General features: G+C 52.2%; 1 non-coding gene across 1 annotated transcript in view; it reads right to left on the reverse strand.

The window, feature by feature from the left end:
* LOC126447618 (small subunit ribosomal RNA) overlaps nt 1-1015 on the reverse strand; it is a 1909-nt gene extending 894 nt beyond the window's left edge. Inside the window, exon 1 of the ribosomal RNA XR_007583808.1 lies at nt 1-1015. This exon is cut by the window's left edge and continues 894 nt beyond it. This is a non-coding gene — a ribosomal RNA (small subunit ribosomal RNA).
* Between the last annotated feature and the right edge of the window lie 3985 nt (nt 1016-5000).

The raw sequence follows: 5000 nt of genomic DNA on the forward strand, positions 1-5000 counted from the left end.
GATCCAAGAATTTCACCTCTAACGTCGCAATACGAATGCCCCCGCCTGTCCCTATTAATCATTACCTCGGGTTCCGAAAACCAACAAAATAGAACCGAGGTCCTATTCCATTATTCCATGCACACAGTATTCAGGCGGGCTTGCCTGCTTTAAGCACTCTAATTTGTTCAAAGTAAACGTGCCGGCCCACCGAGACACTCAATAAAGAGCACCCTGGTAGGATTTCAACGGGGTCCGCCTCGGGACGCACGAGCACGCACGAGGCGGTCGCACGCCTTCGGCTCGCCCCACCGGCAGGACGTCCCACGATACATGCCAGTTAAACACCGACGGGCGGTGAACCAACAGCGTGGGACACAAATCCAACTACGAGCTTTTTAACCGCAACAACTTTAATATACGCTATTGGAGCTGGAATTACCGCGGCTGCTGGCACCAGACTTGCCCTCCAATAGATACTCGTTAAAGGATTTAAAGTGTACTCATTCCGATTACGGGGCCTCGGATGAGTCCCGTATCGTTATTTTTCGTCACTACCTCCCCGTGCCGGGAGTGGGTAATTTGCGCGCCTGCTGCCTTCCTTGGATGTGGTAGCCGTTTCTCAGGCTCCCTCTCCGGAATCGAACCCTGATTCCCCGTTACCCGTTACAACCATGGTAGGCGCAGAACCTACCATCGACAGTTGATAAGGCAGACATTTGAAAGATGCGTCGCCGGTACGAGGACCGTGCGATCAGCCCTAAGTTATTCAGAGTCACCAAGGCAAACGGACCGGACGAGCCGACCGATTGGTTTTGATCTAATAAAAGCGTCCCTTCCATCTCTGGTCGGGACTCTGTTTGCATGTATTAGCTCTAGAATTACCACAGTTATCCAAGTAACGTGGGTACGATCTAAGGAACCATAACTGATTTAATGAGCCATTCGCGGTTTCACCTTAATGCGGCTTGTACTGAGACATGCATGGCTTAATCTTTGAGACAAGCATATGACTACTGGCAGGATCAACCAGGGAGCTGCGTCAACTAGAGCTGAGCAGCCGGCCGCCCGGGAGTGTGTCCCGGGGGCCCGCGCGAACACGCAAGCGTCCGCTCAATTATTCTGCAAACAGGAGGAGGCTGAGCTCCCCTGCACAACACACCTCGAAACCCTCTCAGGTCCCGGCGGCGCGCAGCGCCGTCCTAAGTACTTGGTCGGGTTCGAGAGAGGCGCAATCGCCCGGAGTTAGGCGAGTAGACGCTTTAGGTGCGACCACCCGTGCTCCCAACTGAGCTTGCCGCTGCCGACAGAGGCCCGGGAGCGTGCTGTCGTGGCATTGCCGGCGGGAGACAACACGCGCCACCTACGGTGACCGGCAGCTCCAACGCCAGCGCCACAGAAGGACAAAAGCCCTACTTGGGTGCCGAAGCGAACTCTCCCAGCACAGCGCACGCGCCAACACGTCCGCACAGCTGCGATACAAACCACCTGCGAGAACCGCTGGGGCGACCGAGCAGCAGACGGCGTCGCGGCGCCGAGCGCCGGGCGGCGGCGCATCCTCAGCGCACAAAGTCCTCAATCGGACCAGCACACTGCAGATGGCCACCGCGCTTCGCACCGGGCCCGCGAGGACCTACTTTGGCCGCAAGGCGCCGCGAGCAGGGGGCGCCGGCGCGCAGCTGCGCCGCCTGCCGCGTCCGTCGGCCGGCGCGCCTGCCACCGGCCGCCCCCACCAGCCGGCTGTAGCGCGTGCGCCCACGCACCGCGCTGCCAGCACGCCGGGCGGCCCCCCCTCACCGGCCGGGGACGGTCCCACCCAGCCACCGCCGCGTATCGCCTCACACCCAGATCCCCTTTCACGTTCGTGGGCATGGTGGGTCCCCTTTCACGTTCGTGGGCATGGTGGGTATCCCTGAAACAACCGGTTAATAGCTCGACCGATCGTCGCCAACACTGATTCACCTCTAGCGAGAACAACCGCACCACAACGGGTTACCGGTTGTTCATTTGCGTAACGTCACCAGCAAACGTACACGTCCATCGCCATTTGCAACGAGTATTGCATGCCTGTGTCAGGTGTCACAACACACTACGTCTGCCCACATAGACGCAACAACATGTGCACGCCTAGAGAACACGTGGAAGGTAGACCCCGTACGTATGCGGTGTCCATTGCGCGAACGACTGTCAGCCCGCCTCTGCAGCATGTCGCAGATGTGGAACGCGGTGCAACATGCTATCACGGTGTGTGAGAAGAGACGACTACGTCCGAATACACGCTCCACTACATCAACAGACTGCTCATGCTGATCGCCATCCAGGGCGTCCGTTCCTCCCACACGTCTGTATGGCGTACCACACTGCAATCCAGCTCTTATAGGGAGACGACACGTAGCTGCGTGCACAATATTTGGACTGTATGGTCCGCCGTTGCTAGGCGCTGTCGTCATACGGTCACATGGGCCACGATGTATCATTCAGTACATACGGAGCAATGTGCAGTACAGTTTGTGGGTTTTGCGTACATCGGCGGACAGGTGACAGGCCGTACCACAACGTAGGCTGAGTACGTCGGCATGCGAAGGGCATTGAACATGCAAACTTCTCACCGACCAGCTTGCGAAGGCAGGGGGGAAGGGGGGGGGGCATGTACGTCCTGCTGCTATCCACACTACAGTGTATAGCAGGAGCATGTGGAAAGTCAGCAACACCTGCAAGGTGTTTAACATGACGCGATACACAGGGGACCGGGCAGTGCGAGTAGCGAACTATATTGCGAGGGTTGCGGTTAGGCAACACTACACTACTTTAACGGGTTGCATAACAATTACAGAGCAGGTTCAGCGACAACGTGCGTCAGGTTAAGGCGCAATATAGTTTAGGTTACGGCGCACTTTAGGTTAGGTTAAGGCACATTATAGGTTAGGTTAAGGCACAACATGGGTTACGTTAAGGCACAACATGGGTTACGTTAAGGCACAACATGGGTTACGTTAAGGCACAACATGGGTTAGGTTAAGGCACAACATGGGTTAGGTTAAGGCACAACATGGGTTAGGTTAAGGCACAACATGGGTTAGGTTAAGGCACAACATGGGTTAGGTTAAGGCACAACATGGGTTAGGTTAAGGCACAACATGGGTTAGGTTAAGGCACAACATGGGTTAGGTTAAGGCACAACATGGGTTAGGTTAAGGCACAACATGGGTTAGGTTAAGGCACAACATGGGTTAGGTTAAGGCACAACATGGGTTAGGTTAAGGCACAACATGGGTTAGGTTAAGGCACAACATGGGTTAGGTTAAGGCACAACATGGGTTAGGTTAAGGCACAACATGGGTTAGGTTAAGGCACAACATGGGTTAGGTTAAGGCACAACATGGGTTAGGTTAAGGCACAACATGGGTTAGGTTAAGGCACAACATGGGTTAGGTTAAGGCACAACATGGGTTAGGTTAAGGCACAACATGGGTTAGGTTAAGGCACAACATGGGTTAGGTTAAGGCACAACATGGGTTAGGTTAAGGCACAACATGGGTTAGGTTAAGGCACAACATGGGTTAGGTTAAGGCACAACATGGGTTAGGTTAAGGCACAACATGGGTTAGGTTAAGGCACAACATGGGTTAGGTTAAGGCACAACATGGGTTAGGTTAAGGCACAACATGGGTTAGGTTAAGGCACAACATGGGTTAGGTTAAGGCACAACATGGGTTAGGTTAAGGCACAACATGGGTTAGGTTAAGGCACAACATGGGTTAGGTTAAGGCACAACATGGGTTAGGTTAAGGCACAACATGGGTTAGGTTAAGGCACACCATGGGTTAGGTTAAGGCACACCATGGGTTAGGTTAAGGCACACCATGGGTTAGGTTAAGGCACAACATGGGTTAGGTTAAGGCACAACATGGGTTAGGTTAAGGCACAACATGGGTTAGGTTAAGGCACAACATGGGTTAGGTTAAGGCACAACATGGGTTAGGTTAAGGCACAACGTAGGTTAGGTTAAGGCACAACGTGGGTTAGGTTAAGGCACAACGTGGGTTAGGTTAAGGCACAACGTGGGTTAGGTTAAGGCACAACGTGGGTTAGGTTAAGGCACAACATGGGTTAGGTTAAGGCACAACATGGGTTAGGTTAAGGCACACCATGGGTTAGGTTAAGGCACAACATGGGTTAGGTTAAGGCACAACATGGGTTAGGTTAAGGCACAACATGGGTTAGGTTAAGGCACAACATGGGTTAGGTTAAGGCACAACATGGGTTAGGTTAAGGCACAACATGGGTTAGGTTAAGGCACAACATGGGTTAGGTTAAGGCACAACGTAGGTTAGGTTAAGGCACAACGTGGGTTAGGTTAAGGCACAACATGGGTTAGGTTAAGGCACAACATGGGTTAGGTTAAGGCACAACATGGGTTAGGTTAAGGCACAACATGGGTTAGGTTAAGGCACAACATGGGTTAGGTTAAGGCACAACATGGGTTAGGTTACGGCACAACATGGGTTACGTTACGGCACAACATGGGTTACGTTACGGCACAACATGGGTTACGTTACGGCACAACATGGGTTACGTTACGGCACAACATGGGTTACGTTACGGCACAACATGGGTTACGTTACGGCACAACATGGGTTACGTTACGGCACAAATTAGGTTAGGTTACGGCACAAATTAGGTTAGGTTAAGGCACAAATTAGGTTAGGTTAAGGCACAAATTAGGTTAGGTTAAGGCACAAATTAGGTTAGGTTAAGGCACAAATTAGGTTAGGTTAAGGCACAAATTAGGTTAGGTTAAGGCACAAATTAGGTTAGGTTAAGGCACAAATTAGGTTAGGTTAAGGCACGATATAGGTTAGGTTAAGGCACGATATAGGTTAGGTTAAGGCACGATATAGGTTAGGTTAAGGCACGATATAGGTTAGGTTAAGGCACGATATAGGTTAGGTTAAGGCACGATATAGGTTAGGTTAAGGCACGATATAGGTTAGGTTAAGGTACGATATAGGTTAGGTTAA

This window comes from Schistocerca serialis, unplaced genomic scaffold (genome assembly GCF_023864345.2).
Source record: "Schistocerca serialis cubense isolate TAMUIC-IGC-003099 unplaced genomic scaffold, iqSchSeri2.2 HiC_scaffold_518, whole genome shotgun sequence".
Lineage (NCBI taxonomy): Eukaryota > Metazoa > Arthropoda > Insecta > Orthoptera > Acrididae > Schistocerca > Schistocerca serialis.